The sequence below is a fragment of the Canis lupus genome, chromosome 11 (genome assembly GCF_011100685.1).
Source record: "Canis lupus familiaris isolate Mischka breed German Shepherd chromosome 11, alternate assembly UU_Cfam_GSD_1.0, whole genome shotgun sequence".
In the NCBI taxonomy this organism is placed as follows: Eukaryota; Metazoa; Chordata; class Mammalia; order Carnivora; family Canidae; genus Canis; species Canis lupus.
Window position 1 is genome coordinate 19,884,978 of NC_049232.1, and position 18,498 is coordinate 19,903,475.

The 18,498-nt window shown below is 35.4% G+C and overlaps 1 protein-coding gene across 4 annotated transcripts in view; it reads right to left on the reverse strand.

Moving 5' to 3' along the window:
• Nucleotides 1–18,498, reverse strand: part of RAPGEF6 (Rap guanine nucleotide exchange factor 6) — a 210,821-nt gene that overhangs the window by 157,184 nt on the left and 35,139 nt on the right. The window lies entirely within an intron of this gene.

Here is an 18,498-nt window from a genome sequence, read left to right on the forward strand (position 1 = left end):
TATATAGTTAAGTTATAAGGATCATACATTTGTAACATCTCAACAAATTATATGTATTTAAAATATGTGTATTTGTGCATGCTAATCCTCTAGCTAGCAGCACTTTCTACAACGTTAAAGGCAAGGAATTCTTAAACTACTCTGTTCAACTAAATACTGAATATGGAAATCAAGTTTCTTACCCTTACAGAAAGAAGGTAACAAGCAAAGAATAAAGACCAGAATAAACTCTGGGTTTTAAACACAGATACAAAGAAATAAATACAGACACATGTATATACATGTGTCTGGGTACATATACACTCACAGTGTTTTTTCTAGCTCTGTTCACAGACAGACTCTTTAAGCAAAAAGGCACCGGGAGCAATGAAAAACACTGGCAGCCTTATCTTGGCTTTAAATTCTATACCCCACTGAACAAGCAGATCTTCTTAGAGACTGGTCTGGGCAGAAAAACAGCCCTCCCTTTAACTTACAGGGAAAATTAACTTAATAATTTATAAGTGATTAATCTCTCTGTAATTTAATAACACTGAATACTTAACAGTGAATACTTAAAATGGTTGATAGTAAATTTTATGTTGTGTATTTTAATGCGATAAAACTAAGCAAACAAAAAAAAAGTATATGAGACACTGAGGTAAAAAGCACTATTCTTTCCTGATAAAGCAGAAGAAATACAAATTATGTGAACTGACAAATAAATGAGAAAATCGGTACTGCCTGAGGCAGTTTTCTTGATGTGTCTCTAATATTTATTTAAAAGATAGAGTTCTGAGGCCTTATATATGCTACTTATACCAACACTTGAAAAAAATAAACATAATGCACAGTCCAAGCCTTGAATAATCTTCAATTTAATTAACATTCACTGAATACTCACTAGTGCAGGCAGCACTCTGCAATACAATGGAAGACACAAAGCGGGTAAGATATAATTTTTGCCTTTTAGGAGCTAAAAATTCATTTGTTTATGAAATTTAGGACACTGAGTGCATGATAATGTAGATGATCCAGTTTGGGGAAGAGGTAACAAGAAACTAGGAAGATGTGAAGTTTGAACTCTGACATTAAAATGCTTCGTTAAGAACGCAACTTCACTTCTTAAAAATTTAAAATCAAATCATATGACATGATCATCTACAGGAAATGCTAGCAGTACAATGAGTCCATTCAATATAATTCTTTTCTAGTAAGGTCATCTCAGAACAAGGTAAATCAAAGTTGTGTTCTTGGTTCTTTTAATTGCTAAAAACCAAAGTGAGATTTTCATAATGTTTTATCAACTACCTGGATTTCTTAGGAATAAGAATTATTCCTTAATTATACTCTTAAAGTAATAATATTAAGATCTAAACCATTTCTTACTTGGATATAACTGTGTTGTCTCTTTTTCCTCTAGCTTTCTCCCTCCATGTCCAGAGCACAGAATATGGATATTCAAAGATTATTAACTAAATTAAGCAGGAAAAGAGAAAACACTTGAAAGGTCAGGGTTCCTTTATAAGGCCTTCATTTAAAATTTCTAGTTAGAAGTAGTAAAGAAAACTATCAAATTTGGAACATGGTAAATATAACTGTATAATTTTTCAAATCCTCTCAAGAATCAGAAAAAATTTAAAGTAGATAAAACCATATCAAATTTGATATATAGGTCTGATGCTACCCATATGTAAGTCACAGTAATGGAACCCTCCTTAAGTGTTTAAAATCTTACTACATTAAAGTTGAAATTGAGCATTTCAAAAAAACAATGCAGCATTCTTTAAAATTCTTACCACAATCATTCTGAAGGCTCTAATACAAGACAATCACATCCTCTTTTTCCTCCAAACTGCTTACCAAAACTATAAAAACAAAAGAACAATTTCTTTTAGCAAAGATTATAGATAACAATATATCAATATAGGAAAAATAAAAAGAACCCCCTCCCCAACCCTAAATGTTAAACCAAGAAATTATAATTCTATCATTTATGTTAATTAAGATTTCTTAAAAAACAACCCAAAATACCTTTCCTCTTATTTGCCCTAACAGAAATGATCAACACAATTCTTTGCGAAAAATCTTTTAAAATACATGCTTTTAGTCTCTAAAATTATAAAAGATATTGCCTAGTCTCAAATTTTGAATTTGGTATATAATGTTGAACTAGTGTAAAAACATCTAATAAAAAATGAAGCTACAACTATAGCAATATTTTATGAAAATAAACTATTATATTTTGGAAGCGGTAATCAACAAAAGATAAAAAGAACTTAAAGGAAAAACATAAGGTCTTCATTTAAAAGAGAAACAAAATGTTTTAAAAGGGATTGGGTAGAATACCTCGCTAATTATAATATTAGACAAAATTTTAACATACTTTTATTTGCAAACCACACTTAAAAGAAAATTATAAAAGCAATCTAAAATATTACCATCAATGAAATGAAGTACCATGGCCAATATCTAAAATATTACTATAAACTAATCAAATTGAAGAAACTTCACTAATCAAGCAAAATATAAAGTACCAAAAAGTAAACATAAGGAAATACAAGTCATTTAAAAAACACTATGCAATTTTATAGACTGGAAAAGTGAATGAATAAAGTAAAGTGACCTATTATCTACTTTTATGAGAAGGTTTCGTATTTTAAAAATGTCAATTCTTCACAAAGTATAATGTTACATACAAATATTAGTTCATAACAAGATCCTAAGGTGCCTCCTTAGTGCAGAAGGCAGTATGTTAGTCTTTAACAAAATTTTAATGTCTACATATAATAAATTACTTCTGAAGATGAAAAAAAAAATCACTTTTCTTTTTTCTTAAGCAGTACACTATTTTCCCCCCAAAACTCTTGACAAGCATCTAATGCATAAAAAATTAAAGTAAATTTGTTTAAATTTCTTTCACTGAAGATGGAGTAACAGATACTAGATTTATTCTCTTAGCTAAAAAGCAAGAAAATCAAAATACATAAACAGCACAGTTACAAGACAATGGAAAACAGGAAGGACAGGGCTGTGATCACTAAGAGAGAAAATAAAAAAACTAGGATGATCCCCCCCTCCCCACACAGTATTCCATTTTACCACCTACAGGAAATCTCTAGGCCATTTAGGTACATACCATAGATCAGAATTACCAGATTTCCTTCTCTATGTCTAGTATGTTCAAAAGTTTTATCATGAACAGGTTTTGGATTTTTCAAATGTTTTGTTTTCTTTTTTACTGCAATATGGTTTTTGTCCATTATTTTACTTATACACTATACTGTATTAGTTGATTTACAAATGTTTAAACCTTCTTGCATTCTCAAGATAACCCCAACTTATTCAGTTTCTAATACTTTATTAATATATACCTGGACTGAGTTTGCTGTAATCTTGTTAACAACTGCTGCATGTATGTTCATGAGAGATAAAAACGTGTGATTTGCTTTTCTTGTGATGTTTTTGTCTGTATTAGTGTTCGGTTAATATTGGATTCAGAATAGGTTGTAAGTGCTCCTCCTTTCTTCTCCATTTTCCCAAAGAGTTTGCTCAGGATAAGTAGCAATGCTTTCTTAAATACTTGAAAACACTTAATAGTAATGCCATCTGGGCCTAGCTTTTCTTTGTGGTAATAAATATCATTATCAATTTAATTTCTTTACTTTTTATAAATACATTCAAAGTTTTTCAGTCTACTTATGGTAATGTATGTTTTTGTAAGATCTGCCCAATTTGTTATAAAGTGGCTCATAAAATTTTCAAATGCTTTTAATTTTTGTATTAAATCTCTTCTTTCATAACTGATTTGGTAATATGTGTTTTCTCTTTTTTTAATATTTATTTATTTATTTATTTATTTATTTATTTATTTATTTATTATTTATTTATTTATTTCTGAGAGACACAGAAAGAGGCAGAGACATAGGCAGAGGGAAAGAATCAGGCTCCTTGCAGGGAGCCTGATGTGGGACTTGATCCCCGGACTAAAGGATCATGCCGAGCCAAAGGCAGACACTCAACCTCTGAGGCACCCAGTGTCCATGTTTTCTCTTTTTTAAATGGTCAGTCTATCCCAAACATTATTAGTGTTGCTGACCTTTTCCAAGAACAAATTTTTCATTTCTCCGATTATTTTCTATTGTTTTTCTGGTTTTTCTTTCATTGATTTCCACTCAAACTTCACTTCTATTTCAAATTTACTGTGCTATTCTTATTAATATGAAAAACTCAAGGTGACTGAATTGAGACCATTCTTCTTTTCTCATGAAGGTGCTATAAATACTTAGCGTTGTAAATTTCCCTCTAAATTCCCCTTTTAGGGGAACCTCCGTATTTGTTACATATTCATTTTCATTCATTTCAAAACATTTTCTAATTTCTGCTGTCAACTCTTCCTTGACCTACGGTCATTTACAAAAGTGTTGTTTAAATTCTCACATTTATTCCTGGAAACTGATTTATAATTTAATTCCAATATAATTCAGAGAATAAACCCTGAGTAATTTCAACCTTTTTAAATTTACTGAAACTTGTTTCACACAGCCTAGAATATGCTCTATCCTGGAGAATCATCTATAAGCCAGAAAAAAAAATGTATAAGATCAAAGTGGTAGTAGTACTTCTTAAGCTATTTATCTTTACTAATTTTTCAATCTAGTGGTTCTACCAATTATAGACAGTTTTGAAATCTCCAGCCATAAGAGTTCAATTTCTATTCATCTTTCCAATTCTGTCAGTTTTTACTTCTAGTATTTTAGGGTTCTATCATAGTTAAAACTGTTTTAGGTTCCTAATAGATTCATCCTTTTAGAACTATGAAAATTTACTCTTAGTCTCCAGTAACATTTTGGGTTTTATAGGAGATTTTGATTGATCAGGCTTCCCAATACACAGATATTTAAACACCAATTCTAAAGTTTATATGGACAGGCAAAAAGATCTAGAATAGCTAACACATCAAAGGACAAGAACTAAGTAAGAAGACTGACACTAACTGACTTTAAAATGTACCACACAGGTTCAGGAAACAGGACACTGTGATGCTGACTAAAAAAATAAACATAGGTATCAATAAAACAGAACACAGAGCCCAGAATTAGAGTCCCATGAATATGTTCAACTGATTTTGACAAAGAAGCAAAAATAACACAATGCAGCAAAGACAGTTCTCTTCAACAAGTAGTGCTGGACAACTACATGTCAAAAATGAATCTAGGACACCTGCGTGACTCAGCGGTTGAGCGCCTCCCTTTGGCCCAGAGCATGATCTGGAGTACCGGGATTGAGTCCCACATCGGGCTCCCTGCATAGAACCTGCTTCTCTCTCTGCCTGTGTCTTTGCCTCTCTCTGTGTCTCTCATGAATAAATACATAAAATCTTAAAAAAAAAAAAAAGAATCTAGATACAGATCTTATATCACATCTTCACTAAAATGAACTATATACCTAAATGTAAAACATAAAACCATTCGACTCCTAAAAAATACAGGGAAAATCTAAATGATTCTAGGAATGGCAGTGACCTTTTAGCTAAAACATCAAAGGCATGATACATGAAAGTGGTACGTTGAACTTCACTGCAATTGAAAACTCCTCTACAAAAGACAAAGTCAAGAGAATGAGAAGATAAGCCGCAGACCAAGAAAATATTTGCAAACAGTCCTTCTGAGAAAGGTTTGTTATCTAAGACAGAAAGACACAAAGAATTCTTAAAACTCAACAAGAAAACAATTAGAAAATGGGCCCAAGACCTTAACAGCCACAAAAGAAGATACAAAGATGACAAGCACATGAAAAGCTCAACATCAGAAGTCATCAGGGAAATGCAAATTAAAGTAACGAGACATCACTACACCCTATAGGAATGACTAACATCCAGTACTGACAAGACCAAACGCTTAATATGGTTGTGGAATAAAAGAAACTCTCATTCATTGCTGTAGGGAAATGAAATGGAACACTTTGGTAGAGTTTGGCAATTTCTTACAAAACTAAAAATACTCTTATATGGCCTAGTAATCATGTTACTTGGTATTTAACCAAAGGAGCTGAAAACGTTATGTCTACACTAACACATGCACATGGATGTTCATATCAGCTATTCAAGAGTCAACGGTAAATTTTTACAACTAATAATAAGACAAACATAAAATCGAAAATAGACAAAAGCACTGAGCAGATAATTCAACAAAGTATAGGAATGCCTAATAAGCACACGGAGAGATACACAAAGGGACCAGTCACTACTAATAAGCCTAATAAGCACACGGAGAGATACACAAAGGGACCAGTCACTACTGAAATGCACATTAAAATCACACTAAGATGCTATTAAGCACACACTGAAACTGTAATAATCAAATACCGTCAACAGCAAGTGATAGACTACGGAGAAACTAGATCCATTATACAATGCTTGTCAGAATGTAAAACAGTATATCCTCTTTTAAACAATTTTGTCCTTTTCAAAAGCTAAGCTAATTTTGTATGCTTGTTATACAACAGAACAATTCCACTATATTTGGATATCTACAAATGTAAACACATGGTCCATATAAAGACTTGTGAGCGAATCTTGTTAACGTCATTACTTATAAAAACTCCAAAACTGGAACAATAAATAATTTCTAATTTTTCAAAATTTTCATCTTTTGGTAAATGGCTAGACAAAATGTGGTATCTTTCTAGAATCCAGTACAATTTAATACTTAAAAAAAAAAAAAATGAGTGTGTTACAACTGGCATGTGCCCAAACATGGATACATCTTAAAAACGTTACTCTGACAAAAGCCAAAAACCAAAAGCCATTACTTCTAAATAATGCAAAAAGTAGATAGTGACAGAAAGCAGATCATGTTAACTGCAAAAGAGCATGAGGGAACTTTTTCAGGCAATGAAAGTCATCTGTAACCGTGATGCACCAATGTATACATTTACTATAAATTATTCAACTGTGAAGTTAAGATGGGTGAATTTTATGGTATGCAAATTATACTCCAATAAAGCTATTTTAAGAAAACTGTCTAAGAAACAGAAGAAAATCTTTACAAACTTGGAGTAGGGAAAGATTTGTTGGAACATATAAGTACTACAAATAAATCCTTAGAACTTTTTAACAATTAAAGAAGTCACTACTGAAAACTGGAAAGGCAAGAAACAGTTCAGGAAACGTATTTGGAACAACAGATACAAAAGTATCTATCTTATAGTGAATTTTATGCATGATTGATAAATAACTCATTTAACTCAAAAGAGAAAACCTCTAAAGGATTGAACCAACTTTTCACAAAGGAAGATTCATGAAAGGTTAATAACTACATGCAAAAAAGCTGACAGCATTATCACAAAAATGTAAAGTAACACCACAGTGAGGTCCATTTTATACAGATCCATTTTATACAGACCAGAATAGCTAAAATCAAAGACTAACCACATCAAGCACTGAAGAGGATATTGAGCAATGTGAATTCTACAAACTGGTGGTGGCATTATAAATGGCACAAAATTCGACAAAATATTTGGCAGTTCTTTTTAGAAGTTAAGCATGACTACCGTGCAGCTCAGCCACTGAACTCTAGGTATTTACTGGGAAAAAAAAAAAACCACAAGTCCATATAAAGACTTATACAGAAAAGATTGTAAGTACTTTATTTGTTAGAGAAAAAAATTAGAACCAATCTTAATTTCTTTCAAAAGTAGAATGTATAAACACACTGTGCTATATACATACAATGGGATACTAATGAGCAATTTTACAAAATGAATCATCAGTATACACAGCAACATGAAGGCATCTCTAAAACATTATGCTAAGTGAAATATTTTAAAAAACAAAAACTGTACAACATATTGTTCCATTTATGTAAAATAGTAGTAAATGATATCTATATACCAGAAAGTACAACAGTGGTTGGCTGATGATGAGGATGCAATAAAGTGTAGATAAAAACTGACAACTAGGTAAATGTCATCTATAAAAAATTTAGATCTATGAATATACTTGGTGAAAAAGTGAATGCTTCTACCTTCCCATCCCAAAATCCCCTTCTAGACAGAACAATAAAGGATGTCTGCTCTCAGTACTTCTCTTCAACACTGTCCTTTCTTCCCAGGGGAGTAAAGCAGAAAAGGGGGGGAGGGTATGTTTTAATTAGAAAAAAAGAAAACCATCAAATCAGTAGACAACAGATAGAAAATCCTACAGAATCTGTAAGACAGCTATTGGAATTAACATGTGAAGTTAGTAAGGTTACAAGATATAAAATCAACACATACAACACCTTAATACTGAAGACTACAGAAGACTGCTGAGAGAATATTACACAAAATTGTTGACCTAAATAAACTGAGTGATGTACCTTGTTCATGGTCTATAAGAATCAACCGTTAAGATATCAATACTACTCAAAATGGTGTACAGATTTCAGTGCATTTCCAATCAAAATCCCAGGCTTTTCTCTTTTTGTAATTAATAAACTGATTCTAAAATTTGTCTGAAATTGTAAAGAACTTATAATAACCCAAACAATTTGACAAAGCCAGGAGGACTCAGACATTTTGTGATTTATCATAAAGCTAAAGTCATCAGGATAATGTAAGCAGTGGTACTACACAGAAAAATACATCAATAGAAAAAAAAATCAATGAAATAAATTAAATAGTTGGGAAATATACCCAAATGGTCAATACAACTTCAACAAAGATGCAAAGGTAATTCAGAGAAAGGATAGTTTTGTCAACAAATGGTGCTAGAGCAATTGAATATCCACAGGTAAAAAGATGAAATTAGATCCACATACCATGCTGTGTAAGAAAACCAGCTAGCTACAAATAGATCACAGACCTAAATATATCATAGCAAAATCTGAAACTATACAGGTTCTGGAAGAAATTATAGAAAAAATTATTTGTGACATTGGGTTAACCAAAGATTTCCTACATACAACAAAAGTACAGTCCTTAAAGAAAAAAACCTGATAAACTGAACTTCATCAAAATCAAGTTCTTCTGTTCTCTGAAAAGCAATTAATAGATGGAAAACAATCCACAGACTGGAAAATATTTGTCAGGTATACATCTGTTGAAGGAACTGTGTAGGGCATGAAGAACTTCTGGAATTAAAAAATAAGAAATCATACAACTTTACCATCCTGCCCAAATAGGCAAATGATTCAGAGACACTTCATAAAAGCCATGTTACTGACAGGTAACTATAATGAAAAGATGCTCACCATCACTAATATTTAGTGAAATGCAAATTTAAACTATAATCAGCTACTATCACATACCCATGAGAGTATGGAACTTAAAAAGATTGACCTTGAGGATGCCAGGTGGATCAGTCAGTTCGGTTAAGAATCAGATTCTTGATTTCAGTTTAGGTCATCATCTCACAGTCAGGGGATCAAACTCGGGAGACTGCCTCCTCACTCAGCAGGGAGTCTGCCTCAGATTCTCTCTCTCCCTCTACCTCTGCCCTTCCCTACCCCACCTCCCCCTCATATGCTCTTTCTCTCTCTCTCAAAAAAAAAAAAAAAAAAAAAGACTGACCTTACCAAGTGTTTGTGAGGATGTGAGGAAACGTAGTGGAACAACTAGCATTCTCATATACTGCTGGTGGGAATGTAAAATGACAACTTTGGGAAACAGCATGGCACTTAAAAGGTTAAATATTCCTCTGCCACATAACCAAGCTATTCCAAAATAAATATACATATATACTTACATATCCAAAATAAAGTATGTGTCCACATGAAGACTTAAAATCCATTATCTTCCCATGTATTTTACTCAGAAGGTATGAAACCATATGTCCATCTAAAGACTTGTACACAAATGCTGATAGCATCACAAGTCAAAAATAATCAAAAACAGGAAATAACCCAAACATCCATCAGTAGGTAAATTGCAAACAAAGAATGGTATATCCATACAAAAGAATACCGCAATAAAAAGCAATGAAACATATGAAATATGAATGGATCAGGATAATGTGATGCAAAAAGAAATCCTGCCATTTCATGGATGAAGATGGATGAACATTGAGGGCATTATGTTGAATGAAATAAACCATACACAGAAAGACAAATACTATATGGTATCACATGCAGAGTCCCAAAACCTTTTTTTTAAAACCTGATTTCATAGAAACATTGACTAAAATGGCGGTTGCCAGGTACTCAGGGTAAAGGAAATTACAGTGATTAAGGTCAAGGGGAACCAATTTTCAGATGCAACAAGAGTAAGTTCTGGTGATCTAATGTACAGGATAGTGTCTTAAAAAAAAAAAAAAGAAATGAAATATTGATACATTCTACAACAGGGATAAACCTTAGTAATTTTAACAAGAATTTAACAAGTGTGAGAAGCGAGCCAAGAAAAGACTATATATATTTTGTGCTTCACCTTAAATAAAACTTTAGAAAATGTCATCTACGGTGATGCTCCCCCCGCAAAAAAAATTAATCCCTGGGGACCAATGGAGGGAGCAAGGATGGATGAAGGAGAATGTTTACAAAAGGGCAGGAGCAATTTTTGGGGGGTGATGGATATGTTCATTACCTTTATTAGAGCAATGGTTTTACAGGTGTACACTCACACCAAAATTTATCAAACTGTGTATTTTAAGTAAGTGCAGTGTGCTCTACATCAATTATACCTTAATAAAGTTACTTTTAAAATAATTAAGAATGTGAAAACGCAAGCCAAAAATGAGACACAGTATGTGCAAAAACCTGTCACTTCGTATCATGGAATGTATTAAAGATTCCCACAAAAAAAAAAAAAAAAAAAATCAAGACAAACAGCTCAACTTTAAAACAGGCAAAAAAAATTTTACAGATACTTCGTGAAAGAATATGGAAATAGCAACCAATAAACACAAGAAAAAGCACTCAATTTCATTAAGCAGGAAAATTAAAATGAAAACCACTTCACAGTGACAAGAATAGCTAAACTAAAAGACGATAATCACATGTTGGTGACTGGGTAGGAAGAGAAACAGAACTTTTATATGTTGCTTGTGGGAGTTTAAAATGGTACAACGCTGTGGAATGCAGTTTAGTAGTTTCTTGTAAATAGTTTCTCTATTAAACTTCAAGACACACTATAAAGCTACTGTAATTACAACAGTGTGGTATTCAAGCAGGGACAAACAAAATCTAACTGAACAGATTAGGAGCCCAGAAATAAGCACAATATGTGGATATTTGTTTTTTAAAAAAAATGTGGGACTGAATGAGAATGAGAAAAGGATATATAGGAAACCATATGGAAAACTGAGTATGATAGTGTTGCAGTCAGCAATATAGGATACAGGCACATCCTGTGAACCAACAATTCTCTGCTACATAAATGCATGCCCATGCGCATCTGATGTACAAGAATGTTCACAGATGCTTTACTTCTAAGAGCCCTCCACTACATAAACAATGTAATACTAATATGTAAGAATTTATTAACTCTAACTACATGGATGAATTTCATGAACAGCGGGCCAAAGAAGCTATACACAAAAGAACAGTGTATGATTACACTCATATCAAGTTAAAAAGTAAAAAAAAAAAAAAAACAAACTATAGTGTTAAGGTGTGGATACAGTCCAGCTAAAAGTCTACAGATATTAAAGACTAATTAAATTTTTTTAAATGTTATTTTTGGTGGGAATGGGGGAAAGTAGAAAAGCTGATTTGAGAAAAAACCGTAGGCTGCCTCCATAGTACTGACAATGTCCAACTTCTTGATCTGGGTAGCAATCACAGAACTTTTCCATCTACAGTAACCTCACTGATTTGCAAATTTAGGTCATCTGCACTGTTGCCATTTGTTTCAAAATAAAAGAGTTCAAACCAAGGAACAATGTTCCTCTTTTGGTCAAAAATACAGGAAAAAAAATTTTCACATATGTATTAAAAAAAAAATCACACAAAGACCTTAATAAAAGTGGTTAGCTATCTATGCAGATGGGTTAAATGGTGGGGATGACAATAAAAGTGGGAATGGTAATATTTAAAGCACCATTTGTAATACCATTTTGACTTTTGGATGGTACAAATTTACTTGTCAAAAGATTATTTTAAAAAGTACATCTTCAGGGTAGCCCGGGTAGCTCAGCGGTTTAGCTCTGCCTTCGGCCCAGGGCGTGATCCTGGAGACTGGGGATCGAGTTCCACGTTGGGCTCCCGGCATAGAGCCGGCTTCTCCCTCTGCCTGTCGTTTTCTCTCTCTCTCTCATGAATAAATAAATTTTTTTTTTTTTTAAAAAAGTACATCTTCAGAAAAAGAACAATGCTATTTACAGGGCTATTTAAAGATGATAACCTTACCAACCCCAAGACTAGCAGAGTGCCCGACACATGCAGGCACTATATGTTTACTAGACCAATTAATACCTCAGTACTAGAGATATTCTAACTTCAATGTCTGTTTCCTTCTTCATCTGTAGAATCCATTTTCACAACTGACTCTCCAAGTTTTCTTTACTTGTCAAACAACCGTGTGGCCCTTTCCAAACAAAGCAGTCATCCCAAAGTAAATCAGTCTTTTTTGTCTTGATGCTACTGTCTTGTAAAATGATAATCAATACTTATTTGCTCCATAAATGAATATTTGTTTTTTTTTTCATAAATGAATATTTGAATGAATAAATGAAACACTTATATTTTATTTGAAAATCACACACAATAAAGTCCTTGCTTTGTTGAGCTATAATCAGATTTTACTGTGGCAACAAAAAAGTGAAGTCAATACCAGAAAAAAACTAAATTCTTTCAGAAGACATTGAAATTTCAGATTTCATTAATTACTTATCTACCTATAGTAAAATGTAAAAAAACTTGTATTGATAAATTACATATAAGGAGCACTTAAGTGGCTCAGTCAGTTAAGTGTTTGCCTTCAGCTCAGGTCATGATCCCAGCGTCCTGGAATCAAGCCCTGCAGCAGACTCCCTGGTCAGTGAAGAGCCTGCTTCTCCCTCTCCCTCTTCTGCTCCCCCTGCTTATGCTGTCAAATAAATAAACAAAATCTTTAAAATAAATAAACAAACTCAAATGGCCTGCTCTCCGTGAAGTTTCCTGGAGTTTCATACTTTGAGGTTGTGACAAGATATCCCCTCCAAGAGGACATACAAGTTCCTGCACTTTGTGCCACCTACCACAAAGAGAGAGGCACAATGCTTGGTTAGTTTTTTTGTATTCTAGAGGTAACATACATTAAGTGTGCTACTTTGACCCATATTCAAAATCACCCACAAGGGCTAGCAAATCCAAAATGGAGTATAAGCCACTGTGCCATCTGGGTCTTATGAACCAGCATATCCAATGGTACCCCCTGTGTCTGCTACAAATACAGATGCTCTGTAGAGCATCTCCCAAGCACTAATATGAGAATGACAGTGATGTCTATAATTTCTCTTACATTTATGCCATCTTCTGCAAATATTTATCATACTTTTGAGAAACAAGTTATGCCTTGCGAGTGGGCCTTCATAGATGCTGAATGCCAAACTACAGGACACCAGGCGACAATACCGCATGAACTCCCTATTATGAACTGCTGTAATTAGCCACAACTGTTGAGCAGGGGCAGTAGCAATCTATTATCAAATAAATATGGTATGTAAGAGACTGAGTTTACCCAGGAGCAAACAGGTAGATCAGACTCCTTCAACATCAACTCCTCTTGCAGCATTTCCTCTAACTCAATCCATGCCTATGCCTACCTGGGGAGCTCCTTATGACCAGTTAACTCAGGAAGAACAACCTTGAGCCTGTTTCATCAGTGAGTCTGCACACATTGGTACCACTCAAAAGTGGACAGCCCACAAGTCACTCAGGGGTGACAGTGAAAGAAGATGGTAAGTAAAGGAAAATCCTCCTATGGAACAGAACTTCAAACAGTACATTCAGATGTCCACTGTGTCTGGATTGAGAGATGGCCAAAATTATTGACTGAAACAGATTCATGGGCAGTTACTAATGGTGTGGTTGAATGGCCAGGGATCTGGAAGGAACAGGATTGGAAGACTGGTAACAAGAAGTCTGGGAAGAGGTATGTGGAAGGACTTCTTTCAGAATGGGCACAGACTCTAAAGATGTCTGTGTCTCCTATGAATGTCTAAAGGGCATGCACTGTGAAGTAGATTTTTAATAAAATCAAGTGAACAAAATGGCATGCTCTATGGAAGTCAATCAAACTCCTTTCCCAGCTACACCAGTGCTTGTTCAATGAGACAATGAATCAAGTAGCCATAGTGGCAGAGACGGAGAACATGCAGGGGTTCAACTGCTAATGTTATTGCTGGGAAGCTAATCTGTGAACCTTAGAGATCAACACTGAGTCTCTGATATGGCACCACTCCTTGGGGGGACCAGTCAGCCACCCTGGAGGCAGATTACTTGCAATGGATTTTTTTCTGTCATGAAGGAGACAGATATTTGTCCTCACTGGAATAAATATGTATTCTGGAAATGATTTGCCTTCTATGTCCATGCTTCTGCCAGCACTACTATCCATGGGCTCACTATATGCCTAATCTACCATCTTGGCACTCTAGACAACATTATTTTTTATCAAGGCACTCATTTCACAGCAGACTAAATACAGAACTGGTTTCTGTCTTCCCCAACAGCCAGAATACATAGGCCTGACATTCAAGGCATGGAAATAAGAGTGGCTTTTTTCACTGTTACACCTAGTAAGTTGTTCACAGATTTTTCACTTCCCAGCCAAAAAACTTCTCCTGGTTTGAGACTTAGTGCCCGACAGAATATTGCTTCTACCAGGAAACACAATGATTCCACTGAATTAAATACTTTCACCTGGCCGCTGAACCAAAACGCAGGGAAAGGGGTTACTGTAATGGCCTGAGTGACTAATTACAATCACAGGGGTAATTGAATTGCTGCACAAAATGGGGACCAGAATGACATCTGAAGCCCAGGAGAATTTCTTAGGCTTCTTGTTTTACTTCCATGTCCACTACTTAAAATCAACGGAGAGGGATCCCTAGGTGGCTCAGCAGTTTGGCACCTGCCTTTGGCCCAGGGCGTGATCCTGGAGTCCCGGGATCGAGTCCCACGTCGGGCTTACTGCATGGAGCCTGCTTCTCCCTCTGCCTGTGTCTCTGCCTCTCTCTCTATCTCTTATGAATAAATAAAATCTTAAAAAAATAAAATCAATGGAAAACTGCCACCACCACAACCACCACCACTACAACAGGCCAGGACATTTAAGGACCTCTCAGAAATAAAATTTTTGTTCATATCATCAGGAAAGGACTCAGAACAGATCAAAATCTGGCTTAGTGCAAAAGTACCGAATGGGTAGTAGAAGAAGGAAGTCAGAGATACCAACTACAACAGCCTTGTGGTCATTTACAGAAACAAGGAATATAAGAACTTTTCATATTTTCCCTTTGCTTACTGTATATGTCTGTATTTGTGTGTAAATACTAGTCATTTTCTTCTTCTTCTCTCTTCCCTGTATTTATTTCATAGATCTTTTGTTTGAAGTAAACTTTAAAAGGTTGTCTTTAGTTAGCAAAATATTCAGAAGCACTGTGATCAAGTTGTAATTCATATAGCTAGTGACGACTATTAGAACTGTGCATCTTCTTATTCTGGGGAGAGGGTAAGAAATTCTTCACTTGTACAAAGGACAGCTATCTCTTGTAAGGCGGAAACAATTTTGTTGTGGGATGGAAGTTCAAACATGTTTAGAAGCATTCATATGGAAGCTAAGTAGCCAAGGGAGTAGACTATGCCAATTACTGACTGCCTTTCAATTGCAAATATATTGTTTCTCTTAAAAAAAAAAAAAAAAAAGATTTATTTAATTTAAAGAGCATGTGTCTGTGCACATGCAAGTGTGGGGAGGGGAGAGGGAGAGAGAGACTCCCAAGCAGACTCTCCTGTGATCTCAGAGTCCCATTCAGGCTCCATGTCATAACCCTGAGATCATGACCTGAGTTGAAAACAAGAGTCAGAAGCTTAATCAACTGAGCCACACAGGCATCACTATTCACTCTCAGTTTCAAAATCTACTTTGTAATTAAGGATCTAGATTCAATGTTCGCCTTCTGCCTGCTGAAAATGTTAAAGCTTTGTCAGTAGAGGGTGCTAGTAGAACAATGAAATTGAAAAATCATCTTGGGGGGGGTGAAGAAAGGAGGAAGCATGTGCATTTGTGGGGGAGGGGGGGCAAAGGTAGGTCGTGTCCTCAGCCTCAGGGCTCAGCCACACCCAGTAGGGGGAGGGGAGGTTCAGTCCTGGTCAGCAGTTCCCTTCCTGCTAGCCTTGACTCTGACTGTGTACCAGCTCTGGCCCAAGGCAACAAAGTTAATTTCTCCACTATCTACTGGGCTACAGCGGGCACATTTCCAACAAGATCTAAAAACCAGTTTTGGGGATAGGGCCCCTCTTTAGGTTTGTTCTTTCCCTGGATATTCTCCCTTAGCTCTTTTATCTTTCTCAATGCCTAATTTCTTAAAATAACAATTTTTTTAAAAATTAAACTGTCCCTGTTCAAATTACTGTGTGGTTTCTATCTTAAAGGGTGTAAGTATGTTTTTCTAAAGATTTTATTTACTTGTTATTTATGGGAGACAGTGAGCACAAGAGGGGGTAGGGGCAGGAAGAACAGAAAAGCAGACTTCCCCAATGAGCAGAGAGCCCTCCATGGGGCTCAATTCCAGGATCCCAAGATCATGACCTGAGCCTAATGCAGATGCTTAACTGACTGAACCACCTAGGTGCCCCAGTAAGGGGAATAAATATTTTTAAATTTAGAGAAACAGACTATATTTTTATGAACTACAATACTATATCACTCCTTCTATACTTAGTAGTGTTCATTTTCTGTTGGGATCATAATGATCATATCCCAATGCCATTATACTATAATAATTAATATTAACAGACACCCAAAATTATTTAATATATGCTAAGCATTATTCTAAGTTTATTTGAAGTGATTAAGTCTAACAATCATCTTACAATGACCTATTACAAATATATGCCGAATGTAAAATGTAAATGCTCTACTCAGAATTGCTCTTTAAGTTTTAAATTTTCACTTTTTAAGTAATCTCTACACCCAACATGGGGCTGGAGATCAAGAGTTGCATGCTCAACCAACGGAGCCAACCAGGTGTCCCAAAACTTTTCTTTAAATAATGAGGGGATCCCTGGGTGGCTCAGCAGTTTGGCGCCTGCCTTTGGCCCAGGGCGTGATCCTAGAGTCCTGGGATTGAGTCCCACTTCAGGCTACTGCATGGAGCCTGCTTCTCCCTCTGCCTGTGTCTCTGCCTCTATCTCTCTCTGTGTCTCTCATGTATAAATAAATAAAATCTTTAAAGATAAATACATAAAGATATAAAACTCATACATTTCTATTATTTAAAAATTAAGCTTCACTGTCTCGATCACTAAATAGTGATGAATTATTATGGCTGATTAATGGCTAGAGAAAGTCTTAAGTGTTGACCATCCATCACAGCAGACAAGAATGAGAAAATATTTAAAAGAATAATACTAATATTTCTAAAATTTTACTATACTCTTTCATTCCAACTTACTGTTTCAGTGGCTAACTTACTATGAATCCATTAATGTGGACTTTAGAAAAACAGAGAGAGGGATCCCTGGGTGGCGCAGCGGTTTGGCGCCTGCCTTTGGCCCAGGGCGCGATCCCGGAAACCCGGGATCGAGTCCCACATCGGGCTCCTGGTGCGTGGAGCCTGCTTCTCCCTCTGCCTGTGTCTCTGCCTCTCTCTCTGTGACTATCATAAATAAAAAAAAAAAAAAAAAAAAAAAAATTAAAAAAAAAAAGAAAAGAAAAACAGAGAGAAAAAACAAGAGCCAAAAGGCTTACAACCAAGAACTACTATGTATTTTATTTGTAAAAATAGGAGACATGTTTTATTCTACTAGTCAAGAAGCACAGATTTTTTTTTAATATTCATTTATTTGAGAGAGTGAGAGAGAGAGAAAAAGAACAGGACCAAGGAGAAGGGCAAAGGCAGAGGGAGAGGCAGAGTCCCTGCTCAGTGGGAGCCTGACAACCTGGGGCTTGATCTCAGAACTCTAGGATCATGACCTGAGCCAAAGGCAGAAGCTTAACCACCTGAGCCACCCAGGTGCAAGAAGCACAGACTTCTTCTTTTTTAAAGATTGTATTTATTTCTTCATGAGAGACAACAGAGAGAGAGAGACAGAAACATAGGCAAGAAGGAAAAGCTTGGGCAGCTTGGGTGGCTCAGCGGTTTAGTGCCGTCTTCAGCCCAGGGCGTGATCCTGGAGACCCGGGATCGAGTCCCACATCGGGCTCCCTGCATGGAGCCTGCTTCTCCCTCCGCCTGTGTCTCTGCCTCTCTCTCTCTCTGTCTGTATGTCTCTCATGAATAAATAAATAAAATATTAAAAAAAGATTGTCATTGTTTAAAAAAAAAAAAAAAGAAGGAAAAGCTCTTCCTCATCAAGGAAGAGCCTGATGCGGGGTGATCATGACCTGAGCCAA